At 38.6% G+C, this 15,976-nt stretch overlaps 1 pseudogene; it reads right to left on the bottom strand.

Annotated features, from left to right (window-relative positions):
- Positions 1 to 7,933: 7,933 nt before the first annotated feature.
- On the bottom strand, positions 7,934 to 11,437 carry LOC115850000 (centrosomal protein of 78 kDa-like; annotated as a pseudogene).
- Between the last annotated feature and the right edge of the window lie 4,539 nt (positions 11,438 to 15,976).

Genomic DNA, 15,976 nt, shown 5'->3' with positions numbered 1-15,976 from the left:
ATGACAAAAAGATCATTTTATTACCCAGATAAACCCTGGTGGCCCACTGATAGGAGAAGGGACTTCTCTAAGTAGTTTTCTTCATCCTCATTTCTGGACACTCCCTTCTTTAATCTGCTTTTGGAAGCACCGGGTGACATTTTGGCAAGTTTTATTCAATTTCTTTATGCCATGATTTAGGAAAGAAGAATAGTAGCTGTGCTGAGCTCTGCCGGGTCAGATAGAATTTTGGAGTATTCTCGTTCTCTCTCTTGTAGACAGCCACTGTCATTTGGTAAGCCATAAGCCTTCCTTTGCTTTGACTGTGGTTAGTGTGTTTGTTGGATTTCTAAAATATATTTTTAGTGTTTACTTGTTTAGATTGAAAAGATTGGGCTATAATTTTTAAAGTTTATCCCTCCATTTTGGCAGGCCTTTTAAGTTGTGATATTGCATGCAAGAGAGCTAACGGAATTCTGGACTCCATATTTTCGTTTTTACCTTTTTGTTTTTCCCTCAGACTTTGAACCAACAATGGCTAAGAATGAGAGGAACTCAGACCCGAATATTTTTTCCCTTGTCAAACACAGAGAATATGGGAAAAAATGAAATTGGGAAATTGTTTTGCTCGTCTTCCTTTCCTCCTTTTTGGTCAGTTACGTTAGTCGTCTACCTCACTTTGTATTTCTAGCCTGACTTCAGAAAGACCTGAATTTGATGAACTACACACTGTTGGAGTAGTATATTGCTAGAAAGAACCAAGATCCAGACGACCCTAAATGGTGGCTTCATGGAATTATATTCAAGAAGGATGGTCCAGCCAATTTCCTCACTTCCATTCTGAAAGGAGTTCCCTATTCCTAAGAAAATGAACCTATGTCCCACTGACACAGAAGACAGAGATTTATCCCAGTGCCTTAATATATGTATAGATATTAAAATTATGTATATATATATGTTTATATATAGATAATGTCTAATGGAAATATCTCTGATGTTCTATTTTGTGTTTTTTCTTTAATTTTACTTATAAAAATTGTGACCATTTTTTAACTCAAAAGAGGAGAACCTTAAAAATTAATTTAAAAACACATTCTCAGTAGTCTAGGGTTCAGAGTGACTTGGCAGAGAAAATTGCTGAATGGTTAGATAACAGTGCTGGTAGGCTTGGCTATTGTAACACTTTACATTTGAGTTTTCTCTTCCTTGAAATTACAAGAACTATATGACTCAAGAGAAAGATTGATAATTAGGAATATTCTGCTTGCTTTTTATATAGCCTATTGAAGAACAATTTGATTAATTGGAGGTCATAGGAAGGAAACTTCATGATCTAACTTTTGAACAAGTAGTGTTGCAACACAAAGCTATGACTTAAAATTAAAAAGGAAATTTGAAATGACCTACATATTTTGGCATCTCAAGCCAGATATCTGTCAGTAAAATGAGTCACTTTTCAGTCAAATGGGTGGTCAGCAACATAATTTTTCTTTGGGAAGCTGAAAGACACCATTGCAAAACAGAGCATCTTTCGTTTTCCCAAGGGGTGCATATGAGAAGAAGGAAGGCAGAGAAATGCACTTCTATGCAGCTTTTCAAGACGGATAGAACAGAGAGCATTCCCAGAGGCAGGTCAAGTTCAACCCAAGAACAACCCTCTCAGTGCTTTCACAACTAGTTAAAATACAAGACCGGTAGTAACTCAGCTCTCAAATCAGTGCTGAAATCAAGCAGAAGGTTGTTAATATTGATACGGTTAACATACATCAAGTAGGATTACTGAATTTTCTGAATCCAAAAGTTCTCCACAGTGTTGACATTTCCTTACTGAATTCCCAGGATTGTTTGGTTTCAAAGGCTGTTGGGCTCAAGACACAGTTGTTTTTAAATAATCCTCATAAAAAGTTCAGCTTTCAGTCTAATATGATTGAAACCCAGCTTGAGTGTGTTTTATAATGCACTGAAATGGAAAGACTATGGCATTGAATTATTCAAAACACGGTAGGTGAATGAGTGATATGTGGGAAGGAGGTGATCAAACAAATCATTGAGACTTGATATGTCTTGTTATCTCATTTTATTTACGTTTTAGAACTCTTCCAAATATTAGACGAAAGAAATCAATATCAATTTTCACGTGTTACGTTCCACACTTCAATTATTAATGAGTGTCAAATTTGACCACAGTTTTTTGTACCACCTGCTCTGCAATAATATTTCTGAGCCTTTATTAAAAATGTAAAATTGTCGTTGAATTTCCAAACATGATTCTCCAGTGGCTAATTCAATTTGTTTTATTAATAAGCAAGTTCTGATGAGTAATACTAATTTAATATGCCTGCATGTAAGGTTAAACTGTAAATTATTCCTGCCAAAGGTGATATGACTGTGATGTGGTGGTAGGGCACTCACCTTCCTGAACAAAACCTGCGAGTGCACAGTTTTGGGGAGAAACCAGTACTTCATATAGTAGCAAATCTGATATTATTTTGCATGTCTCCTGTAGCAGTGGAATGCACACACACACACACACACACACACACACACACACACACAAACATGATCATGGGTGAGAAAACATGCGCACCTTAGATGCTTACATTAATTTCTGAATATAGTTCTCCGGAAAGAAAAAGTTTTACTGATGATTTGTATTTTTATAGTTTATTATTTTATGCATACTAAAACACTTCATGAAATCACTTACTGTTTTGTTGTCCATGGAATCCTTTCAATTTTGAGATGCTAAATACAAATGGAAATAATGATTATAGTCCTTGGCCATGAAAGACTAAGTTACAGAGAACCCGGTGACTGGATGTCAGACCTGCCACGGAATTATTCTCTGCTCCAGAGACCATTAGAATATCACTGTGTACCCGCTTAAGGATAGAATGCTGCTATTGAGAAACTAGCTCTCTTTTATTTCTACTAAAAGGAGAGAACAGTAGGGGACCTTGACTGCGTGAGTGTATGAGACTTTCTCTGTTTTGTACAATAAGCCAAAAACAATACATGAAATAGCCTCGAGTCTTTTGTCTTTTGTACCCAGCTCCTTCCTGAATTACTCCTGATCAATTACACTTAAATCGACAAGAGTTGCTTGAACATTTTGACAGTTATATTCCCCATACCCTGATGCATTTTTAAAGGGTTACTGAGATAAAGCTATTTCAAAAAATACTCCCTCCAAATTTTTTCAGGGTGGCATCAGTGAAAAAGTAACTTAGAGGAAAAATACTCCACCTTGAGTTCGTGGCCTGTCACTCTAAGGTCAGGCAAGCATAAACCTTCATAGCAAAAACCTAAGTTTGCTCCCAGTTGAGAATTTGGTTTCTATGGTCTTATATAGAAAGTATATGGAGACTTTAATTCCCTATAAGCCCTTTCCAAAGAGTGAATACAGTTCATCATTCGTAAGAGATGATGAAAATTACAATTTTGTTGAATAGGTGGAATATATATTATATATAATATATATATTTATTTTTAATATATATATACAATATATAAAGTTACTATTCAGAGTCCTAAAACATGGATTTTTCTTACTTACCAAGTATGAACAGTAACTTGATCTCTAAACACAATAAAGCACCTGGTCATAACAGAATCATAAAAAATATTTGATATCAGAATAAATTCACTGTTCAGGTGTAAAGAGGGAATAGCTTCAGTTTTCCTCTTTCTTGCACCCCATTATTGAATCCTGGACAGAGGGGATTTTCTTGATTTTAATCTAAAGGAGAAATGTTCACTTTTGTTAAGATGGAAATTGACAACCTCAGTAGGCAGAGGCACTGTTTTTATTTGGCTGAATTCATGTTTCTAGTGATAATTCAATGTGTAATAGGGTTTTCTCTGCCACTCCAAAATCTGAAAATGATAAGCATCTCACCAGAGTTTCAGGATGGCCCATTACCTATGCTGTGGAAAGGATATTCAAAATACCATGCTTCATCAATGTCTTCTCAGATTTATTAATCAATGGGCAACTACTGAGTTAAGACAGTGTCTTATCCTTGCTTCAAAAAAATAAAAACAAAAAAACCCCACAAACACAAAAAAACTGTTAACGATGAAAACTTATTATGCCAGGTCTTAGTATGGCCTGACTTCAAAATTTAGTTTCCGAGGCTTTTGTGAATATACCAAGGAAAGAGGACCTAGGTGTATCTTATTCCCACAGGCCGCCAATAAATATTTGCTTCACAGAGAAAAAATTAATATATAGTATAGGAGAGAGCCTGACAGATGCTTAACACTATTGAGTGATAGCAATGCCCAAACTCATCTGTGATCAAACACCATGAAAGTATCCTCCTAAGGATAAACTTATTACAAATAAGTGAAAATTCAATTAACTTCTATCTCTTCTTACGTTTATTTCCTCCCAAACTTACCAGTATCCATCCAACTCGAAGGATACAAGTGATTTTTATAGACTGTGCAAAGTTTTTTTCTTATTCATATGTCCATGATTCCCCAGTTCTCTAAATTATTATCTACATCTTCAGGATCACTTTTATCGGTTCCTTCATTTCAACATATAAAATATAAGTCCTTCTCATTCTAAAAAATTCTTTTTTGCTAATTATTTTCTCTTTTCATCCAAACTCCTTGAGAGTAGCCTATTCCCACTGTCTTCACTAGCCCCGCCTGGCCCCCACAGGCAGTCCTACACCCTCAATTTATTGCCATCTGACTTTTTGTCCACCACTTCACTGAACTTCTCTAAGGTCACTGGGGACCTAACTGCCTAAATCCAATGGACACTCACATTCTCTGAAGGATGACACTGTCATCTACTTCCTCCTTCTTGAAACTCTATTACCTCTCTCCTTCCCAGAATTCTTTCTCTGCTTATTACTTAAACATTGTCAGTACTCACAATTCTCTGAAATCTCATCCATGTTCATGATTTTAATGACTGCTGATATGTGCTGATGACACTCAAATTTTTATCTTTCCATGTCTTCACGTGCATGTCCAGTTATCTACCAGTGTGTCTCCTGAATTCTACCCGTGCTTTACAATTCAACATGTCCAGAACTAAAGTCTTTTTCCCAATTCAGTTCTTTATCCCCTATTTCCAAACTCAATAATACCACCACCCAACCTTAGTCACACAGATGGGGGTTCAGCCTCCGCCTCCTACTTCTTCCATACTTCCCAAGATCAAGTCTTGCTTGTAATTTCCCAAATACCATTAAAACTTATTTCCTCCCTTCATCTATATCTTATTTCAGACCCCTTTCTTCTTGCTATTACCTGGTCTAGAAGGTACCAAATTGCTGTTTGGTGGAACCAGTTGTTAGACACTTCTGTTAAAAAAGGACACTAGAGTCAAATAGCTTTGAGGATGGCTGTATACCATACGCCTGCTGTGACGACCCAGAATGAACACTAGCCTACAGCAGCCCTGAGGAGCTGTACCATAAAGAAACCTGATTAACTTTACTTAAGTCAGGTTCTCCCTTCTGCCGGCCTATAAACCTCTCAGTAGGGACAGGAGAGGAGGTGGCAGCATGAATGTCCCACTTGAAAATAAAAAACACTGCTCCTCAGAAGAGTGGGGCATAATTGTCTCCAGGCTTCTTCAAATTCCTCATCCATACAGACGTCAGTGGTCTAAAATGCCACCTGAACTTGTCCTTTCCATTCTTAGCTGTTTTCTGAGGAAACCAGCTCCACGCACATGAGTGGTTAAGACCCGCTCTCCTCCTCCTCGCGGCCTCCTTTAGGGGCACATGCCACTGCCTGGTGACACTGCACTGATCCTCCAGAGCCTGTGCCTGTGGCTCCGTAACACACCCCTCACACACTCACGGCTCTGGACTTCCGCTGTCCTCTCTGCCTTGAGTGTCCTTTCCCTTCACCGGCTGACTCACCAGTTTTTCATGAGTCCTTTAAGACTTAGCTTAGGGACTGCCTCTTTTGATGACTTTTCTTTGCCTCACAGCTCCCCCTCTTCTTCCACAAACACTGACCAAACGCCCTGAATATGCCCGTCACAGCATGTCACGTGCAGGATGAGACATCTGCAGTGCGTCTACCCTCTCACTCCACTGCTAAAGGGCCAACGCTACATCTTGCTCATTGTTTCACTCCTCTAACACCCAATCCATGACTAATGAACTAACTAGTACTGTAGTAGCCCTCTTAGTAACAATCAGGCAGGACCTTCTAGAAGAAATCTGACACTCCAGCTGTTCTCTGCTCTCACCTTTCAGTCTGAATGAACTAAACACTTATCTGTACATGTTTTACCAGGGAGACATAATTTAATCCAGAGATGTGTCATCACATACTCTTACATACTCTGCCATTTAAAAATTCTGCTCACGATGGGGGAAGGAGACAGGTGTGCTTTCGACAGCCCCATTGTTTTGCACTTCTAGTGCTCACTGTCTTCTCTCTCAGTGCCTTCCTTAAACCCTTCCTCTCTTAACAAGGAAACAGGATAACAAATTAATTAAGAGCCTGGGTTCTGCCTATCTGTGAACAGAAACATAAGCAAGGACATAGAGAATAGACTGGTGGTTACCAAGGGGGAGGGGGGTGTGAAAGGGTTGGATTGGGAGTTTGGGATTAGCAGGTGCAAACTTCTGTATATACAGGATGGATAAATGAAAAGGTCCTACATGGGACTTCCCTGGTGGTGCAGTGTTTAAGAATACACCTGCCAATGCAGGGGACACGGGTTCGAGCCCTGGTCTGGGAAAATCCCACATGCCAGAGAGCAACTAAGCCCGATGCCACAACTACTTAAGTCCATGCACCTAGAGCCTGTGCTCTGCAACAAGAAAAGCCACCACAGTGAGAAGCCTGCGCACCGCAACTAGAGAAAGCCTGCATGCAGCAACAAAGGCCCAACACAGCCAAAAATAAAAAAATAAATACATACATTTATTATTTAAAAAGTGGATGTATTTAAAAAAACCAAAAAGGTCCTACTGTAGAGCACAGGGAACTATATATCCTGTGATAAACCGTAATGGAAAAGAATATGAAAAAGAATGTAGATAAATGTGTAACTGAGTCACTTTCCTGTACAGCAGTAATTAACACAACACTGTAATTCAACTATACGTCAATAAAAAAATAAAATTTAAAAAAATTGCCATAAAAATAGTCACAGAAGGGGGACTTCCCTGGTGGTCCAGTGGTTACGACTTTGCCTTCCAATGGAGGGGGTGAAGGTTCGATCCCTGGTGGGTGACCTAAGATCCCACATGCCTTCCGGCCAAAAAACCAAAATATAAAACAGAAGCAATGCTGTAACAAATGTAATAAACACTTTAAAAATGGTCGATATCAGAAAAAATCTTTAAAGAAAAAATTCACATAAATCAGAAACAAATGAAACATAATAAAGTCCATACATTAAAAAAAAAAAAGAGCATGGGTTCGGGTCATATCGCAGCTTCCCACTTACTTACAGCTGTGTAATTCTGGGCAACTCACATAATGTCTCCTCAGACTGCTCATCTATTAACGGGGATGGTAACAGTTCCCTACCTCAGAGCGTTGCTGTAATCCATAAACACAGATAAGTGCCTTAGTAAATTTTTGAGGCTCTCTGGTTATTGTGAATTAAAATACCTCAATGGCTTCTGGCCATGTGATCTATAATAGTTTGATGTTTAACCAAATGGTAAAACTATTCCATTTATAATTCCCATCTCTTTTTAACCCTTACCCTGCTTTGTTGTTTATGTTTTCTCCCAACACAGAGTGCTAGTTCCAGGAGAGTAAAGGCTTTATTTTGTTCGCTGCTGAAAACAATAGCACCCAGAAAAGTACTGTACATATGAAGCCCTCAGTAAACACTAGCTGAATGAATGGTGCAAAGTGTCACATGGAAAAGTACACCAAAACTTTCATTATAATAAAAAAGTATAGATAAATCTTTCTCTTAATGGCTTCCAGTCAAGTAACTGAAACCACCATATGCTATAATAAAAACATAAGTAATTTATTAAAATTTGAAGGCAAAAACATAATTTTAAAAGATTTAGACCTATGTTAGGCATGATAGAGTATGGATGCTTTCCTGAAATTCACAATCAGATCCAAGAGTATCACTTTCAGAATGTTCTAGTAGATTGAGTTTACTTTTAGTTTTCTTTGATGGAACAGTCACTATTCTACTCTCTTTCTTAATAGAAATGTGTTTTTCCGAAGACTCACTTTTAATTGGTTTATTAACCAAAGAATTTTGCCCAATTCCTTTGCTTTTCTGCTTTACAGGTGAGTCAGAGCAGGAATGCAGGTCCTTCCCATGTTGTTTCCTAGCAGTGTTTTTTGGTATATTCACCTGCTTTGCTCATTTTCTCTGAAGAATACCTGTTATTTCTAGATAATTCATCTTCTTTTCTTTGACTTCCAGTTCCAGAAATGACGTCTGCTGAAGGGAGAACATGTTCTAGCAATGAAATCTTCACAAGACTCCTGCCACTGCTCTGTGACTGGGACCCCCAGGTTGTCTTTGGAAGTTTCTAAGGCCTCCTGAGTAGACACTGGGACATGGAAGGAGTTGAGAGGCAAAGGAATCCTAGCATCACCTGTAATTTTCTGAAACTGGAGGGAAAAACAAAAGACAAGACAAAAATTCAGTGATGAACAAAGCCAACCATTAAAAATTAGAATTCAAAACTTCAATGTTACTCTGTGATCTTATTATTAACACAGTAAATTGATTATTCAGAAGATTTCAGAGCCAGTTTTTTTCTAATGATATCTTGCCAAGCTACTCTCAGCTTAACCTAGCTATATCCAAGGCTATGTCCGCTACATTTTCAGACTTTGGTGACTGGGGTAGTTATTACCCATTTCCTTTCCCTCACTAAAAATAAAACCCTATTCTGTAAGGTAATTAATTTCTTTTCTGTCCTCCAGGCACATGCAAACAGTATATAGTTTGTGACCAGGCTGTGTTCTCAAACTGTCAGTTCTCAACACCAGTCTGAGATTGGTTGATGGGAGCTCCAAGTAAGGCTAGAGGAAAAGCTGATGGGTTTTCCCCTCCCATTCTCATAACCACGTGATTTACTGTAATATGTTACCTATTAGCTATGTCTGGATTACTTATTTTAAAAATTATAACAGTATGTGTACCTTCATTAGTGTTCCTTCATTGTAAGCTGACTGCATACAAATAGAAAAGACATTTATACAATTTAAAATCTGGAATATTTTCTCTAATGTTTTCTTTCTTCATTATGGATAGTTTGCTTTAACTCATAAATTTTCTAGAGAACTTCCAGTCTCCTTATTTACGAAAATACAGTGTCATGAAATGGGCACACATTTACTAATCTCTGATTTGGAAAGGATTCCAGAGTCTTCTAGCTCCTGAGCATGTGAACAATTAGAGGCTGATCATTATTGTTTTCTCCCTGACCTGGTTACTTCCTTTTTTGCTAATCACTCTTAGAATCATTAAGTGCTGTTCTGTCCACTTACTTGGATATTTTGCATTTGTCCTGGGGCACCCTGTTTTGATTCTGATTTTTCTTCTTCAAGTGTCTTCTTTTCTTCTTTACGTGGACTACTAACAGTAGAATTCATCTGGGGACGACCTAGTAAATGAAAATCTGACTGATCTATACCAGCCATTGTGGCCAGCTGCCCAAGTCTGGACCAGAGCAGGAAAGGAGAAAAGACAAAGGTTATTATAATCACATAAGAGCAATTTAGACTTCCCCAGACCTACAATCATGAAATACTTCTAAACTCTTAAAAGCCAACATCCTACTCCAGACTACAAGCCTCTCTCTCCCCCAAATTCTCAGCCCTTTCTAGATTCATCCTCTAGGACACATCCCATCTCCTTACCTATTACCGCTCCATTTAAAAAACTGACTAGCAGCTTCAACATCTGCCACGCACCTCGTCCACTACCTCTCACACCTCTATTCCCACACTTCTTTACCAACTTTCCTCCAGTTTCCAAGAATGTGTTTGTTCCTTCCTTCCCAACACTAACACACTGAGAAAACACTACTCCATCAACTATCAATCTCCACTTCCCTCTTCCAGCAAAATTGCTCCCAGTTGAGAACCACTGACCTATATCTCCCCTGCAGATTAATAATAATTTATGTCTAAGGCAAAAATAACTTGAATTCAGACTTATCAAACAAGCAAAATAAGTGAAAGATAGGAAAATTCTTATGCATTCCCGAATATTTTCAATGAAAACTGCCTTCAATTTAGTCTTTACAAAAAACTACACCTACTACTTACTCTATCTACAGGTTACTCTTTTATAATGAGCTCCCCACTCTACCAAAGCAGGTTTCCTTATTTGCATTTCTTAACAAATTTAATTCCTCATTTTAAAAAATCAAATATATTACCTATAATTACACTAAATATGGCCACAGAAGTGATGAAAATTGCTCCAGTTCCTCAGCAAACTACTATTATAGTTGCAAAGAGAAGAACGCCATGAAGAGAAATGAACTAACCCAGCATCTTTAAGGAGATCCAAGAAAGCACGGAACTCCTGAAAAGAATTCTCAGTGCTGCCCAAAACACCTTCATCATCCAGGATCATGCTTGTCAATGAGTGGGCATGAAGGGCTTCAGACAAAGAGAAATTCATATTTCTTAAGTGGGCATTTTCATGTTCCAGCTATAAAATGTCTGACATGATTTTTTCTCATTGTCATCAAAAGTAGTCTTGCTTATTTTCAAGGAACAAAACTAAAACACTCAAAATGTAATTAATTGTAATTAACCTAACTCTCCACCAGTAAAGACAGAGACCATATCACATAATAATCAAAACCCACAGGTACCCAACAAAGTTTCCTATATAACACTTAGGTGGTATATAAATAAACCAAAGTTATTGTTTTATAAATGTTCTTTCACAAAAGATCACATTTCTAACTAGTTCAATTCATAATGAAGCCTCATTCCACACTAGAAAATTACCTGCTTTAAGTTTCTCTTGAATTAGAAAATGAAATATAGAATCTGATTTGAATAAAACATATTATAGCTCTGCTGAATGTTAAGAATTAACTTTAGTGAGCAAAATATCTAATGCTTACATTTAAAAGTCCTAAATCATACCCAACCCAACTTATTAGATGTACAATCACCAATATTTTCTGCTACTGGTAATATCATACAATGCTAGTGGAATGAATTATCAAAATCTATCAAATTAACATAGGTAAGATTTATTTAAATTCCACTCTTTCCAACATAAATTTGTGGCAGCCCACCATAAAAGACATATGCGTATAACATATTAAGTCAGAAATAAGAAGTTAAGACCAAGAAAGAAAAATTCAATTTTTATTTGTGGGTCTCTTTATAGCAGGAAGTCCTATTAATGAACACACTTAACATACCTGAATTGCCTAATTGCAGATTCAAAAGCATGTTTTAAAAAAGTAATCACTTTTAAAGCAATTCACAGTGAAGCACTGTTCCTGGAGTTCCCTGGGTGTTAAATAATCTAATCATCAAAACCCTAAAAGGGGGCTTCCCTGCTGGCACAGTGGTTAAGAATCTGCCTGCCAGTGCAGGCGACACGAGTTCAAGCCCTAGTCCGGGAAGAACCCACATGCCGTGGAGCAACTAAGCCCGTGTGCCACGACTACTGAGTCTATGCTCTAGAACCCACGTGCCACAACTACTGAAGCCTGCGTGCCTAGAGCTTGTGCTCCGCAAAAACAGAAGCCACCAGACTGCAACGAAGAGTAGCCCCCCACTCGACACAACTGGAGAAAACCCGCGAGCAGCAACGAAGAACCAACGCAGCCAAAAATAAATAAATAAAATAAATGTATAAAACAAAAAACCCTACGAGGAAAGAATGATCACTAACTCCATGTTTTTCTTTTTGTTTTTTTTGCATTACATGGGCCTCTCCTTGTTGTGGCCTCTCCCATTGAGGAGCACAGGCTCTGGACAAGCAGGCTCAGCGGCCATGGCTCTCGGGCCTAGCCACTCCGTGGCATGTGGGATCCTCCCAGACTGGTGCACGAACCCATGTCCCCTGCATCGGCAGGTGGACTCTCAACTGCTGCGCCACCAGGGGAGCCCTATTTTATAGATGAGGGAAACAGAGGCAGAGAAGTAGAGTAAGTAGAGCAGCACAGCCAAGGTCACACCACTAAGTAGCAGAGCCACACTGTGGACTCAGGACGCTGGGTGCCATTCCTGCTCACGGAGGTGGTGGTCTTCCCATTCACCAAGGTCACTGAAATAAAATGAACACTGATAAACTCCCTTAGGAGTTTCAGGAAATAAGACACTTTGGTCCGTGAAGTGGGGACACTGCTTGCAATAGGCAGAATTCTAACAGAGCCCCTAAGACTCCTACTTACTGAAGTACACAAACCTTCCACTTACCCAATCAAACTCTAAATCTAGGTGCTGCAGTGAAGGGATTTTGCAGACGGAATTAAGTTCAAAATCAGTTGATTATTTAAGATAGGGAGATTATTCTAGGTGGATGTGACCTACTCAGGCACCCCATGAAAAGTACCTGAACTCTTCCTGAATTGAAGTACAAAAGGGACAAGAGGGAGACTCTCCATTGCTGGCTCTGAAGAAGTCAAATGCTATGGCAGGGAAAGCAAGAGAGAGGCCTCTAGGACCTGAGACTGTCCCCCGACTGACAGCCGGCAAGGAAATGGGGACCTCTGTCCTGCAACTGCAGAATCTGAATTATGCCAACAAGCCAAAGAATCTTGGAGCCATTCTTTCCCAGAGCCTCTGGATGCTAACACAGCCAGACTGACATCTTGATTTCAGCTCTGTGACCCACACAAACTATGGTGAACATCCAACGTTTGGGGCTCAATGTCTTACACTTAAATTTCACGTGCTTTAACACTCTTGGGAGGGAACCCACATGTTCCAGTGTGTATCTGAGCAGGAAACCCAGTCACGCTGTGCCTGGACTTCTGACCTACAGAACTGTGAGCTAGTCAAATAGGTATTGTTTTCAGTCAGTAAGAGTGTAGTAAAAGAATTAATATGCTACTCAACCTCCAGGTTCATGAACAAAATAAACGATTTTCATTGTTTTAAGCCACTGTTTCAGGGTGGTTTCCTATGCAGCGATAAATAATCAGAATACCTACACTTATGAAAACAGTAAGGTATATTTATACATTTTAGCTGCTTTGAACAATCACTTAAAGAATGAGGAACTCTATTATATGCCATCGTTGGGAGAGGAGCTGGTATCACTTTCTGGAGAGTAGCTTTTGGTACCTTACAACAATCCTACATCAGGGGTTTACCCTAAGGAAATCAAAGTTGTGGGCAAAGATTTATCTACCAACATGATGTCATAAGATTGTATATAACCAAGCCCTAGAAGAAAGCTAAGAGCCTCCAAATTGGGATTGGTTTAAACAAAAACAGCTCACCGTATTAAGGAATGCGCTATGAAACCACTAAGAAAATAATGACAACAGGTCTCAACCAGAGTTAATGAATGGGCTTCAGGAGTTCTACATTCAAAATATATCTGTCCGTTTTTCCTGGGAGATGGTGCATAAGCTTAATCAAATTCTCTGATGTAGAAGATTATTTAGTGATAAGACAAAATATTTTTCATACATTTTTCAGACAAAAGAGCAGATTAGGTGTGTGTACATGCAGAGGTGGCTTTTATTTCCTTCAATGAGTTGTTCATTGTTTTCAAAAATTTGCTCAATGAACATATACTTTTATATTCAGATCATGTTTAAAAAACTGACAGTCTAAGAGCTTCAAATTCTTTAATGTTTCATTACTAAAGCCAGCCAAGTTTTCAATGGGGGAAAAAGAGGAAAAAATTGCAAAATTCCTCTACTTTCAATATAATATAGGTTTAATAAATCTTCTAAAACTGATTTCAAAGAATGTCTAAACAAATTAGGAAACAAACAAAAAAACCCTCACCACAGTCAGAGGAAAGTAGAGTAAAACTTCCTGACTGGTTCTACATAGCACATCAAAGTGCAATTACATGAAACAGTTTCTCCCTCTAGTGGAGGGAATTAGAACACAGTGTTAAATTTTTGTGAAAAAGTGTACCCTCCTCCCACAAAGTATTAATAATTCATGTCCCTTACATGGAAATATGGAACGAAAAAAGTTAAAGTAAAATTGCTTGATATTCTATTAAATATGTAAGACTAATGATAAGACTTTGGAATAATTTTCCTTCCTGTCATCTGCTCTCCCTTCCTCCCTTCTGTACACTAGCTAGGGTGATTTTTCTGGGACAAAGCTCCCATCATATTGGATATCAAATTTTTTGTTCACCTTTTCTCCATTTAACATTGAAATCAATCATTTCTCACATAATCAGGGGATTCATAACCTTGATTTTTTTGTGTGGGCTACAAAATATTCCACTGAGTGGGTTTACTGGTTAACCACTTTACACATTTAAATTCTTTCCAACTTTTCAATATTATAAGACAAAATAACTGTTTTTATACATGAAGGCTTTTTTCCATATCGAGAATAACGTTCTTGCAATAAATCCATAAAAATGAGTTTGAGGTCAAAGCAAATGAACATTTTTAAGGCTCTGAGGTAGCTATCTCCAAACTTCTTTCCAAAAGATTTCTGAGACTTTATACTGCCATCAGCGATGTATCACTTGGTATATAACCTCTACTACAACTGTTGGCTTATTTCCTCACATAGAGTGCAAGTTATTTGAAGATAGGGGGTGTATTTTATTAAGTGTTTATCCCCAGCACCTGTGCCTAGCACAATGTAGGCGGTCAATAAATAATTGCTTAATAAGGAAAATCCCTGCCAATACAAGATGTACGTGTGTGAAAGACAGTGTGTTTTTCTCTAACGGGATAGATGAAAACTTGTCATCTTCTTTAATGTGCAATTTTTTTCTTATAATTTGCAATTAAATTTCTCTTCTAGATTATATTGTAAAAATTCAGATTCTCTGAGGCAAATGGGCCTGGCACTACCCGTTAGCTATATAACCTTGGATAAGTTCTATGACTCTAGGTCTCAACTTCCTCATCTATAAAATGGAGATAAGCTCCCATATCACACAGCTCTTGTGAGGATTACATGAGTTAAAACACATATGAAATTAGAAGAGTGCCTGGTACACAGCATATTAAATATTAAATCTTGAGGTAAGATGTGCCTTTTAGGGCTCCTGAGATGGAGGTTGATTTTTTTGGGGGGGGGGTGTAGGTAGGAAGGAAGACCTTTTGAAAACTGTCTCCACGTGAGAAGTCCATGAAAGTCATCCTTAAGGTGTGTGATTTTGCTTGACAGTGTTGCTGGACTGCTCCCTGCAGAAGAACCGGGAAGAGTAAGACCAGGAACACACGTGAAAGAAGAAAGAGATGATAAAGTAAAGCCTGGTCACTCCCAGGTATGTCACTTGCACTTTAATCTCAAAACCCATTTGGTTCTAGGAAGGGGGATCAGGGTGTGGGCAGCATGTAGGAACAGAATGACTTTCACTAATGATCAGAATGATCTTGGATTTAGCTAAAATGCTCTTCAAACTCATTTTTCTGCTGGTTCTCTATGTGGAAGGTGTGTTACATGGCTCTGGTGATAGTAAGTCAGCGGTAGGCCTGGAAGCCAGCTGGAGCTCTGCTACTTGATCAGTCAGTTCCAGAGCTTCAGTCTGTCCCCTCTCCTGCCTGTGTCTCCTGCCCATGAGGTCTTTGTGAAGATCTCTTTTCAAACACATGAGGTGCTAAAGTGCTCTAGTATCGTCCAGGTATAAAGTTGCATTCTTAACTGAGATCAGACCAATTCCTTCTCCAGACCTCCAGCTCCTTTGTAAAATCAGAGTTTCAGGTTCTATGAAATACAGATATAACCACTGAACCCCCATGGGAGGGGGTAGCAGAAGGGATTGGGGATCTGATGTTGGAAGCTTTACCATTAGACAGCACTGCCCCATATGACAAAGGGCTAACATTGGTTGGGCACAGGTGGTAGAACAATATCATGTCCCTTTTGGTTTTATTAG

Source organism: Globicephala melas, chromosome 1 (genome assembly GCF_963455315.2).
Source record: "Globicephala melas chromosome 1, mGloMel1.2, whole genome shotgun sequence".
Taxonomy (NCBI): Eukaryota; Metazoa; Chordata; class Mammalia; order Artiodactyla; family Delphinidae; genus Globicephala; species Globicephala melas.
This window is presented reverse-complemented; position numbering and strand designations above follow the sequence as displayed.